The sequence below is a fragment of the Rhea americana genome, unplaced genomic scaffold (assembly GCF_003343005.1).
Source record: "Rhea americana isolate MKP2758 unplaced genomic scaffold, rheAme1 scaffold_93, whole genome shotgun sequence".
NCBI lineage: Eukaryota > Metazoa > Chordata > Aves > Rheiformes > Rheidae > Rhea > Rhea americana.
This window is the reverse complement of record NW_028187122.1, coordinates 2,343,867-2,357,722: the sequence shown is the minus strand read 5'-3', so window position 1 is coordinate 2,357,722 and position 13,856 is coordinate 2,343,867.

Sequence of the window (13,856 nt, the reverse complement as noted above, 5' to 3'; positions counted from 1 at the left end):
CTATACATAGGTACGTGTACACACACATGGACACACTCACATACACACTGCACTGTAGACATATGTGGAGACAGATCCATTACACTATAGCTCTTATTGTCTTGGAATCAAACCAGAATGACATTTCCTGAGTTTAGGCAGAGCTGCTTTCATTCAGGAGGTCATATGGATTAGACATTTTTTTTCCTTGGGAATCTGCGATTTTCCCAGGAGATCCCATATATGTGTCCATGACCTACATTTTACTGTATTATGATTACTATATATTTACATTCCAGTGGTACCTGAAGTGGGGAAACAGATTTGCTTTTTTTGACAAGGGTGCCAAATCATGTCTCTGTTGTTGGGTTGTGTGATGCAGAATATGTCCCCTGAGCAGCCTATTTAACTCCAGGCGTGAGACTGAAGTCACAGTCTATTACAGGAGTCCTTGTCTCCCATTACCTTGCAGGAGCAGAGAGAATGGATTAAATTCTCAGGACTGTGGCTTGAGAAGGTATATATGAAAAATCCCATGTCCTATATGACAAATAGAATGAAATAACATCCTAAAATCTGTCTTTCAGTGTTGGCTGAGTTTGTGTCTCCCAGGCTTAACTGTATGTATTGCATGTCCCCTCTTACCTGTCCCTCATCTAGCTAGGTCCAAAAGTGCCTGTAGGTATTTCATTCAAACCTGTAGGCTGCAGAGCAGCTCTAGGCTTAGAGTTGTAACCTGTTTAGGCACATATGAAAATTGTCTTGGTCATCTCTTTATAGCACAATATGCACACAAAGATCCCTGTATATATGTACAAGTTCCTGAGTAGATGTCAGCTGGTCTATGTAGAAACATCCTTTGCTTTCAAGGAGCCATCTGATAAATTTCTGCTTCTAAAATAAATCCAAAAGAGATTTCACAATACTTTGTTGCAAGGAAACGGGCTTTGGGTGCAGACAAAGATCAGTTTGAGAAACATTACTGAAAGAGATGCAAACAAACAGAGGTGCCTCACTGATCTAATGGAGGGTCCACCAGCTGGCTTGAGAAAAGAGATAGTAGGCTTCTTGGGAAAAGGCAGGAAGGCAAACTCAGAAACCCTAGTTGTCAGAGGTTCAGTACTATTTACAGTGCTGATAATGACAAATAGACAAAAGGCTAAGACCAGCTGGACTTAGTCTGTGAAATCTCATGCTAGGGTTGCACAGGTCTAACAGTTTCCATCTCTTAGCTGGATTTATCTGCGACTTGGTTCAGAGTCAACTGCAGTCAAGATTTTTGCTGCCCTTCTAGAAAAGATGGTTACTGGCACACACTGGAGCTGCTCCACTACCTTTGCCAGTTTCGTTAGGAAATGTTCCCAGGAAGTAAATAAGTATTTAATTGCTCTTGCATCCACTAGCAGGAGTCTTGAGATGCCTATTGGCAGGGACAGAGTAAGCCTGAAGATATATGGAGACTCCATTCTGTTACTGCCTTGTGTCAAGGTTCTTCTGGAGTTCAGAGGACTTTGTTCTCTAGACCTCTCAGCCAAACACTACTCATGAGGGTGCAATTTAAAGCAGACTTTGTGTGGGTGGGTCTCCTTGGAGAAGACTGATACTAAGCCAAGTATGGAGCCAAACAGCCTTGGTTTCCCAAGAATGACGCAAAGATAAACACAACTTATGGCTAAAAAGTATTTTGTAATCTTAAATCTGGAAGCTGTCAGTTTGCAATTAAAAAGCTGTCCTGCTCTCTGCCTCACCATTAGAAGGGTAGGTCACCAGGCCCCTTCAGTTGATTACAGTCAGGCCATGTCTATTGCTCTCCTTGTGGTGACTGCAGCAATGTCATTAGGCAGGAGAATTTCGTTGCAGAGAACCACCCTACTATTTCAACCTGGGAAGTACTTCTCATATTGAGGGGTGGGCTAACCTCTTCTGAGCCAGGAGGCATGCACTCTGTGAGGGGGATAGACCCAGCCTGAAAACTTCGTATCCAGACCTGACCTTTCTGGTTGCATCTTGAACAGACTGTTTCCATGGTCATAAATAGCCATTGGACAAATACAGCCCTTGCATGATTTTCCTGAAAGCTGCAGGCGTCCACCACAGGTAAACATGTGCCAGCATCTGTAGTGACGGATGCCTTCTGCCAGTCATTAAAGAAGCAGGGGTGATAGCATGTAGAGAAGTCTCTTAAGTACTGTCTTTAAACCTCTGTGGCTTTGATTCAGCAAAGCACTAAGGCAAGTCACTTAGCCTAAAATGTGCTGCAGGCAATATTCAGTTGTCTGCTTAAAGCTATGCATGTGGTTAAGTACTGTGCTGGATCAAGGCCAGCATATATTGCATGATGCTACTAGATGAGTAATCAGCAGTGGRGACTGAATCCACACACCATCTGGTCCAAAGGTATGCACCCCCACTTGCCAAGCTGAACTTGGCAGGCAGTCCTTTCAGAACAGGGAGTCTACYATACAACCCCCTGGAAGAGGACGGTGTACCAGCTGCACAGGTTTGGCTTGGTGATGTCAGCTGGCACAAAGCTGAAACCGTGTGTGTAACTTACACATTTTGACATCTTCACCAGAGTCCCTGTGAGCATAGCCATACCAAGGTGAAGAAACATACTGACACWCCCTGGAGTCAGGAGGCCTGTTTCCATACCAGAGATAGCCACCTCACTMCTATAGAAACAAGCTAATGGTATAAACATCAGGGAGAAATTATTTTGCACACCTCCTCAGTGTTGCTGTGCCATTTGAAGTGCATAGGACTAAGGTGGCTTAGGCCTCCTGGCCCTTTTAGCTGAGTGAATATAACATACTTGAGCACAGACTGTGTTAGAGAAGCTGAGAGTGAATTAAACTAGGATATATCTGAATACATAAGCTTTGGGAGTGTGGCCTGAGGAAAAGCCATGAAGGTAAGAGCTCTCTAGGCAGAGAGGTGGCTGAAAGGGGACAGGAGGTGAGAAGAGAGAGACTTCTTCCTGCATCATATTATATTCAGGGTAAGGAGTTCTGCATACTTCTGGCAAATGGACAGACTGCAGCAAAAGTGTAACTCACAACAGCATGTTTTTTTTTCCCTCCTGCCAAAAATAACACTCAACACCTTGAACACAGCTGAGCACTCAGGGCAAGGCAGGCTACTATTACTTTAGTCTCAAAACACCTCATAGTCTTTAGCATGTTATCTGCACACACTCCTCTGAGACAACAAAGTATTTTGATGTTGACTGCCACACAGAGGCTGTATTTGGAGCTGTGGAGCATGGAACCTCCTGAGCTCCCAGGTCTAGGTCTACACATGAACTGTGTCCTTCAATGATTTTTTTCTATTGGAAGGAAATCTGGATGCAACTGACTTCTAGGCTGTGCAGGGAATCCATGAAGGACAGGGAAGCCTTTCAAAATAGTGCTCCCAGCTCTACACGTACTCTTCTGTCTCCTGCTTGAAGGAACGGGTTGYACGCTGTGAGCACGGAAAGCATTCAAATGAGCGAGAAATTTCTCACTCTTTTTCATGAAGTGTCTTTTTTTTCTTCCCTAAAGAAAATAAAGACAAATTGAAAGAAAAAGCTATCCTTAGTTAATAAGAAAATGAAATACGTTTTGCCCACTTAAATATGTATGAGATTAGACAAATGTGCATTCTATTAAAACCGATTTTCTTTGAAGAAAATACTTAGCAATTAAAAAAAAAAAAAAAAAGCTTGAGGAAGTAACTTCTAGTATTACACTGGTGTCACCTGAGTATTCTTGGTGAATCAGTGCCAAAAGCTAGATTTCATTCATCAGAACCCATATACTTTGATCTAAGTCTGTGAATGAGGTAGGATCTGGCTTTTGTGTCTTATGGGAAATTCAACATGGGATGTCTACAACATTTCTATCCTAAAATGAAACAAAGACAAATTGGAGATTGTGTAAACCCTGAGTGTGGAAAGATTCAGAATATTTCATCTTACTTTTGATTTTTAAGCCTTAAAAGGCTTTTCTTTGCTAAAAGCTGTTCTGAAATGTTATTTTCAAAATGCAGAATGAATCTTTCTCTGAACTGGTGTTATATCTAAGTAGGATGCTTCAGCACATTTGAAATGATTTGTTTTGGAGTTTCTCTTCTAAACAAAATGTTACAATTGATTTCTAAATTTTTTCCATGTTGTAGGACATAGATTTTCTTGGTTAACAATTTTTTCATTAAAAAGTACTAAATAGATCTGTTCATTAAGACACCTTACAGAAATGTGCTCTGAAAACTTACATRATGAAAGATCTATTTATTTCACAGAGCACTGGAAAGCAGTAAGAAGGTTTTCAATGGCTGTGTAAGGAATTCATAATGATGAGACACTTAAACTAAGGTGATTCCTGAAAGGGATTTGGAGTATGGAGCTCTCAGTAATATTTGGTCATAAATATTACTGAGATTTTAGAACCATGTGTGGTGAGCAATCTTAGGCTTTGCTGAAATTCAGAAAGATTGTCTTGTGTGTCTAAAAGAGATCTTTATTGCCAAATGCTGGATCTTAAAAATGTATTTGAAAATGGCTCTGTCTTGGATTTAGCTGAGTATACTGGAATACAACCTGCTGAACAAAATAAAGATATATTGCAGCAAGAGATTACAGACTGGTCYATTTTTGATTTGCCTGTGTGCATTTGTTTGGGTGGAAAAGTAATATGTACAGCAAAAGTGAAAGAATAAATAAATGTAATGGATTCACCAGGATATATCTCCCAGGTAAACTTGTTTTGATGAATGATACCCAAATGCTAAGTCTAAACCATGTATATRTAGGGATTTTCAGATACAAAGTCCTCTTTGTTAGGGAACTTTCTGATATAGCTCTGATATTTAGCAGAGGCTTCTTATCTACATGGCACCCAGAAATGGAATAATCTGATTAAAAGTGTTTTAGATGCAGGTAATTTTTATGAAAAGCACTGAGCTTTTCCAGGGCATGATTACTATCACACTGCTTAATTATATTTTCTTTCACTAGAAGAATGCAGCTATCTGAAAGTGTAATGAAGTGATTGCTGTTTGTGTAGCTGTGAAGAAAGGAAGCTCATTGGTTCATTAGCAAAGCAAATGATTTTGCCTTTGGCACTGGTTAACCTTACAGGCCAAATTCCACTCTCAAGTACAGCAAGAGGAGAATAACAAGAGGTAGTCTGGATTTACAGTGCTGTGAGTGGGAGCAAAATTTGGCCCTTACCCTTTGATGGGAAAGTAAATACAATATTCTTTCTTTCCATCGATCATGTTGCAAAGCTAGATGGCTGAATTAGATTACACAGGCCACACTAAGAATTACCTATTTGAGGCTGAATTGAAAAATGCTATTAAAATGGGATTCCTGGAATTTAGCAGGAAAACAAAATATTTCCTATTCAAACTCTACTATACTTGCAAAAAAATTCTGGGTGACTAAATGAGAAAGCTTTAAGGGACCCTCCTGTCTGTGTTTCAAGTTGAAAGCATTTAAATATATTTGAGTTTTTGATTTTTTGCTCTGGTTTTGTGATGGATTTTTGGATACTTACAGCTTAATTTTGAGAAAACTTGTAAATGTCAAACTTTTTGAAATTACACATTTTTAATATCTCCTCATATAACATATGTACTGAACATACTRCTCACTTCAGAATTGGAACATGGAATAGACCTTCCAGCACCAGCACCTTGCTGTGAGAGATGTTGACAAAACATTTTTGTTACTACAATCTGTTGATTTCTTAGAAAATATTCGGCTGTGAACACTGGCAAGGAAAAGTTGATTGTCAGTAAACATGGATAGTAAATTAAAGGGTGAAGATACATAGGTATGGAGGAATACTGAGTGATTTTTTGGGGGTTTTTTTGTTTTTTGTTTTTTTTGGGGGGGGGGGAGTTATTGGCTTTTAAGGTCAGAAGTGACTTCTAGGTCATCCAGACAGCATAGCACAGGCCACACATATGTGCTGGGTCATGAAAAACTAACCTTGTTTTCTGAGGTTTTCTTCTAATCTCTCCTTTTTGAATTAGGCTTCACCTCTTTATACCCTTGCTATCCCCATGTGACAGGTATGACTGTCATTCCCATGTGCATTTTCCTTACCTTCCCTATGTCCATATACACACAGCAGGTAGGCAGAGATTTGTCATCCAGTGTGATTTTTAAAGGCATACTGGGAAGGATTCCAACATTATTAAGCTTTCTCACATTAAACAGCCTAATTTATTGTTAATAAATTACAGTTTTTCCTTGGAATCACAATCCTTTTGTATGTTGTGTTTGAATCCCTTTACTGCCAGAGCAGTAAAACTTTGACTACATCTAAAAGCATTCCTAATAAATAACCTAGAACTCCACTTATTTCCCATTAAAAAGGCCTCTGTTTGTAAAATTCTTTTCTTGTTTAATGGATTTTTTTCTTGTATTCAGCATTTCCATCATTCGTAACTAGATCCAGTGCAAAACCTTGCGGAATAAATTTTGATTCCACTGTATAAACTGAGAGTAATTTAAATGACATTAGAAGAGCTACTCTGGATTTGCACAACTAAAACCATGAGAAGAGTCTATTGAAAAAGCAGGCAGACCTGAGTTTGTAAAATAATGCATSAAATGTGCTACAAGGCTGCAAACAGCAAGTTCAGGTACACTCTACAGCGCATCTGAAGATAGTTGTGTTCCTCAAGGGCATGTCAGTGACTTAGTCAAGCAATTGATCGAGAGTCTAAAAACAGCCCAGATATTGAAATACATTTGGACYGTGAGACTGCATCTAAAATCCATTCTTAGAGGTTTTAAGCTACTTTTGCAAGAGGAAAAGAAAAGTTGTGAGGCCCTACTGCCTTGCAGAAATCCCAAACCCAGGCTGAATCTCCAGTTCCAGGCAGAGGTGTGAGAGGAGCCAGGTGCCCAAGGATGGGCCCTGCGGACAGTGCACTTGTGGGGAATGCTGCCCGAGCTGCCCCACAGGAACAGCAGAGGACAGGGGAACCCAAACAACTCTGTCCTCTGCTGCTTCTGCCTCTGTTGCTGGATAATTTCTGTGACCAATACTTACATTGAAAGGTAGAGTTTATTGAGTTTATTTTGCTTTGTCTTATGCCAAAATACTTTTTTTTTTTTTTTTTTTTTTTGGCATTTAGAAAAGCTGAAAGTCTATCTGAAGAATAGATACTTGTAATGGCAATGTCACACTGCAGGCATGCAAACGTGATTTAATCCAAATATGATGCAGGCCCTTGTTCTGCGGTTGTTACCAACCATTACTGTAAGAAACACAGGCACCAGTGTGTCTAATCAGCATTGCTTATAACTTTCCCGAATTTTAACTACTCTGAAAATTTTCATCCGGGGTATCTGTTTGAGGTTAACTTTTTAAGGAAAACTTTTGAAGTTAAGCTGTCTCACAGAATCACAGAACAGTTGAGGCTGGAAGGGACCTCTGGMGATCATCTAGCCCAACCCCCCTGCTCAAGCACATTGCACAGGATTGCATCCAGGTGAGTTTTGARTATCTCCAGAAAAGGAGACTCCACAACCTCTTTGGACTACCTGTTCCAGTGCTCTGTCACCCTCACAGTGAAGAGTTTACAGCTGAAAATATGGAAAAATATGAAAAAAATGTTGCTTGACTCTATTAAAAATTCTTACAAGAATTTTTTATATCCTATTGTATCATCGTATTTATCTGTAAATTTAGACTATTGTAGCAAGACCATATGTCCTCCTAGGGAGAGCCTTGAGCCTTAGGCAAACTGAGAGTTTCTTAAAACTGCAGCTCATATAGTTTAGAAAGGAATATATCTGAAATCAATGTGAATCTCTATGTGAGGAGGGGAGGCTGAGAAACAGTGATTAAAGTGAATAGTAATGAAAAATTGTATCATAATGAATAAGCACTAGTCTGCCAAGCTTGGATAATTCCTAACTTCTGTAAATTTGAGTTCAAGATTTTTCTAATATAACTTTTTTCCAGGTAATATAAGAGRCAAAATCTGTAGTAAAAGGTAGTTAGATAATAAAGCAAAGTGCAGAAACCTGATGAAGTATTTTATTAACGATAGCTTGTTCCTTACCTCTGTTAATGTCTCTACAGAGAAGTTCCAGGAAGGAGACAGAATCTGACTGTATGGGCAATACCTATYGCCAGTCCTTGTAAGTAGTACAAGGGACAGAAATCAAACAATAGATTTTTACAGCCCAGGCTTGACCAGTGCAGACTCCTCCATAAACACAAACTGCTTTCTGTCCTTTATCAGTGCATCATGTATGCTGTCCTGCTGCCTGCAAGCACTCAGAAATTATGTGACAGGTCTTCAGCATCTCACAACATCTTATAAAACAGTAATGCAAACTAGTGTATACGTCTGTCTATCTTTCTTTTTCTGGTACCTTTTAAATTCACATTTCTAAGCTTTTCCTTTGCAACTTAAGGACTGTAAAATTGCTAAGAAAAAAGTTGCAAGTTGAGTTCCTTTGGGATCATAATTTTAGGAGCTTGGACTTTAAGTAACAGCAACAACTGCAAAACTAGTTGACAGACCATGAACAGCTGGTCAGAGCATGATGTTGGTACCTTTGGTGATGTTGGAGTTGTGGCAGATGTCATATTTTGGGGTGTGCAGATGTTACTGCATCTGTGAATCACAGGAGTATTCTTGAAAGGTAAGAACAGATGATAACTGAGTGATAACGGGGCACTCCCAAACTGCAGGTGGGTTCAGGTGAGTTTTGTGTAAGAGGGTGATTAACTGATTTCATACGAAGTGTTGTGATGAAGAACTCTAAAACTCAGAACATCCTAGGAACTTTTTTTCCCCTCCCCACAAAAGAATTAGAAAGGAAAACTGAAAAATATGAGGATTTTTCATTTTTTTGTTTGGAAGTGCTTGGATTCTCTGCTAAATACAAACAACAACCCATTGCTAGATTTGTTAGCTCCTTGGGGACTAACAGGAATGATGTGTGGATCAGTGCTCTCCAATTCGACTTTGTTTTGGAAAAATGACTGACTGATTTGTTCGAGGCTGTATCCCGGCAGAACTCGTAACGCAGCCGTTGATGCATACGTTAATCTCATCCTCCCCGTCTGCAAAAGCCCTGCTAACATTGCCTCCCTTTTAGAACATGTGTGGCAAGAAATAGGCATGCTTAAGAAATTAGTGGCCATGTGAGAGCTCCGTATATTTCCAGTTAAAGCATCCCCTACTTGTACATCCCTCTTTTTGCTTAGTTCACCAAATGGGGAAATTTATGGCTCCTTGAGATTATTGCTGGCATTCTCTCTCAACATCTATTTACAGGGGGTAAATAAATCCTAGGTCTCATCTCAAAGGATTGAATATCTGCTCATGATTTTACAGTGAATGCAACTCTTCTTCCTTTTGGCATTCCTTTTAACTACTTATTCTCCAACTTCAGCCAGCTCAAGCCATGAGCCCAGTGCACATTTGGCTAGGGTGACTCTCTATGGCTTTTCTCTGCAAGCCATTTCCTTCTGCATTGCACTCAATATATACAGCAACAGAGACACTTGTGATGAGTCAGTGATTACATTAGCAAGCAGCATATTTCCAGGCTCCCATCAGGGCTAAGTAGACCCTGAAAGAGCAAGAGAATAATGGGTCCAAATAAATATCACCTGCACTAGTATGCTGGCTAGGAAATGGTTGGGTCTATGTCCCTTCCTTTCATGTACTTGGRCAATAACAGCTTTTGAGACTAAGGTAAAGGCTAGACTGAGATCCCAAAGAAAACTGGGCTTGAAGGATCATCTTGAGCACAGTTACTGGTGCTGGCCAAGGCCAGCGCTCCAACAGCATTGATGCTACTGCTGGATAACAGGTACAAGATTTTCCTACCAGCCACCAGGAGAATGATTAAAAAGAAAGCAGAATCAAGATAATTACTTTCCCCTCCCTGCTTTCCAAGCCCAAGAGCTCAGTAGAAAAGACTGTAAGAGTAATTGCGAGCAAGTATGCACAGTTCAAAACCATGTGTGCAGAGCGCTTGTGAGACTGCCTGTAGTTTTTGAACCACTGTGTTTAAGCCCATGGGTGCTACTAGACTTCCTTGATGTGCAGAGTGCATGGACTGTCTCTGTTGTAAGCTGGGAAATATKGCTCTGAAATACTGTTACCCAGGCTGGGGACAGGCATTGTCTTATGGAGACATCTCTGTCAGAGGTCACCATCCTCCTTAATCTGCAGCCCGAGCAGTTTCTGGGACTGCTGCTTAGCCTGTTTCCATCAACATGAACTCAAGCTGTTACTCTCTTATCCTGTTTGAACAACTTGTCCTTGCTAACCCAAACTCTTTCTGTGTCAGATGGGCTAGAGAGGACTCTGAGAAGCAACTTTGCTGGCAGGTCTGAGCACTAGCACACTGCAAGTTGGTGACAAACAGAAGCCTCRTCTAGGGCCCAGCTGCCTGCAGTGTGCCTGCAGGGCAAACATCTGTCTGCAGGGTGCATGTCTGTCCAGAGGGTGCACAGCTGCCTATAGCTCTGGACCTCCAGGAGCCCAGTTCTCCCTTTAGTGGGCTCACCTTAATACAGTTTAATTGAGCCTATTCRCATTCCTACTTCTCCCTAGTTCAAGTTTACTTTTCAGGGATTCTCAGGAACTGAGCCAGGAATATCTGTGGAATATCATATCTGTGGCACAGTTCTTTCAGCCCTTGAAGCAGGAGAGGTGCAGGAAACATGCTTGCTGAGGGCTGCTAGAGATTCCTGTGGATGTCACATCACAGGCTGCCCTGTCTATGGATGCAGACTGTCTAAGCCTTGGCAGAAGCTGAAGTTTCATTACCTTACACAAGTCAGATACTTGGAAGAGCCATTCCTGAGGAAGGACACTAGATGTGACAAACTAACATGACATCTGTCAGGAAGCRTTTAGATAAACCTGGTCCTGCCTTGGGCAGGGGAATGGATTAGATGATCTCTCAAAGTTCTTTTCATCGCTATGAGAAAAAATAGAAATTCCTCACATGAAATAAAGAAGTTACTCTTGCGATTATATATGATCATGATCAAAATGTTTAATATTGAATAATTAAAAATATCACCACCAGCTGTGCCAATGGGGACAGCAGAGATGCCAAAAGCATTTTCGCTCTACCTGCTTTTCTTCCTTCCTTTTATATGTGGCAGTAATTCACAATGCAAGGGAGGCTGCCCGGCTGGTGAAAGTGTAAGAGCCTTTATGGGGTCTGGTTCGAGTTTTCTTGAGACTGAAGTGTCCCAGGAGGGATAGTCATCTGGTGAAGAGAGCAGCTGTCTTCTCCATTCAGGAGAGCAGTAACTCTGTGGCACATCACACTTTCTGCAGACTTATTAAGTTTACACCTCTGCTCTCTGTGTAATGAACTGTATTTTATGGACTGACAACTAGATTACCCGCTTCATAGGTGGCAGCACCTGCTCTGATCTGGGGCAGAGCAATGCCAGTGAGAAGCAAATTCTAGTAAGGCCAGCAGGAGCATGGAGATTCAGACCAGGCTGGAGAACTGCAAAGCTGGGAAGGGAGGGGCAGGAGCAAAGGGCCCAGATTAGTGCCGAAGACAGGTCCCAGGAGATGGAGATACAGGACAGGATGCTGACACGCCTTCCAGCTGGGGACACCCTAGCACTGCATCAAGTCTCATCAACAGGATTTAAATCCCTCTCAAAGGCCAAACCACCTTGCAAAGGGACTAARAAGCACCACCAGGCTGCAGTCACATTCCAGGTGGATCTGGGGGCTGCATGTGCCCCTTACAGGGGGCTGCAAAGCCCAGCTTTGTTGGGTCTAACGTGAAACTGCAGCCAAATAACCTAAGATCCTCCAGTATATTTTTCAGTCTGTGAGCTTCTTTGCACAATTGTATATCCTCAGCAAATCTTCTCACCTCTCTACTTATCTCCTCCTAGACAAGTAACAGAGAATGCCCCAGATCAGTAACAAAAAGATCACTCAACCCTGTGATCCTACAGGAGCTCTGTTCAAACAGACCATTATGGCCTGAAGAGTGTTACAGTCCTGGTACACCTGGACTCCCTTTGCAAGAGCYGGCCCTGTGCTAGGAAGAGGATCAACCAGAAAAAGAAAAATGTGAAAGGAGATACAGCTCTGTAAGTATTAGGAATATGGATATTTAGAAGAATTATTAAAGATTGTTGTTAATGTGGTTAGCCAATTGTGGTCAATATGTGTTGTCAATGCGGTTAGTCTCATTCAGGTGAAGTTGCAGATGGTGGATACTAATTCCTTCAAATCATTTATTGTGTGTACCCAGCGTCGAGAATGTGACTTTTGCTAAGTTGAGAGARAAAGGGGAGGTGAATCCTAATATAAGTAAACGTGATACATTTGGATTTATAGCAAAGTCCTGTAAGCTCTCTGTTATAGAAACATGCAGTAAACTTTTTTTTTTTCTGGTAGAAGTCTTTGGCTTATTGGTGATCTGCAAGACATTAGAAGAGCAAGAGAAATCAGAAAGCAATCAGAATGGCATCATATTGTAAATAAACATTCAAAGCAGAGTCTGTTTTTTAAGCTGCTTGTGAATGAAAATTCTTGTTGTAGCACTGCAAAAGATGATGCCAGGATTGTTTTCCAAGAGGTTAGGTAGTTGGAARAAGTTGAGACACACCATTATAGAATGTAATGCTCAATGGGATCCCATCAGTAGGGTTGGCAGTAGGGGAGTAGGAGCTGGCTGTTAGGGAGCCCTATAGGACTGAGCGGAAGAGCCCTGCTGTATGTCAGACTCCATAGCAGTAAGTAGGCTTCTTGAATTACACCCACAGAGCTCTTGGATCCATTCAAAGTCACTTCTGTAAGACTTCCCCATAAAGGTCACGTTGATGGAACAGGCAACTTGGGAAATATCTYCACTAATTCTATGCGAGGTAGCTTTCCTTGGTTAGTGAAAATGCTGAGTAAACAGACTTTCTGCTGGATCAGGGAAGCGTAGCTTGTCCCAAAATATCCTAGGCTTAYATTTAATGGCTTTAATCCATTGTGTACTTCATTTACATATTATAGCAATTGACTCAGATCCAAAAACTGGGTCAGTGTCCTTGGGATTTCTCTGGCAATTACACAACATTTTATAAAATAGCTAGAGGTGAAACGATCCCATCATAATCACAGAATAGTTCCAGCAGCCCCATAATACTGGAATGCAGATCCATTCTAGAGGTGTATTTCTTTAACAGTAGGCAAAGTGCTGGAATCTAGAGGGTAGAGGAGAAGTGATGAAAAGGACTTGGCATTGTTATTAGATGGTGTCCAGCTCTACTGTTGCCAAGCTCATTCTTGATTGAGGGCAGGACTGAAAAGCAGCCAAGGAAAGAKCTGTTTGTCAAAGTGATGGTTTCGAGCCTTCCCACAGCCACTGTCTTAGCACTGATGAAGCAGAGTTGAACCTCCCAGGGAGGTTTGCTGTGATGGCCTAGAGGAGCAAAGTTCTCCTCAAATGCTCAGGCTGACCAAAGCCTTCCAGAAAGCATAATTACAGCTGCCTTACTTCCTTACCTGATACTACTGGCTGAGTAGGGAAAGCTGAAGCAAGCACTGCCTTGCACGCTAGGAGGTTAGATAAGAAAGAAGCAGAAGTTTTTTGCCTTTTGTCCCCATTCTGTACAAATACACTGCCACCAGGTAGAGCCAGCCCTCAGTGACCTGTTACTGTTCTTACCAGAGACTATTAGGAGTACTCAGAGCTGCATTAGTGCACACAAACACTAATGAGAGACATGTGGAAACATGGAACCTCTATCCTTTGGGATATATGGGTATTTTATCTTTTGCTTTAATCTTGAGACAAAAATGAAAGGAAGAAAGGAACTAAGAGGAAGGAAAAGTCACAAAAATTGACATTTTGAGGGGATGGGAAGTCC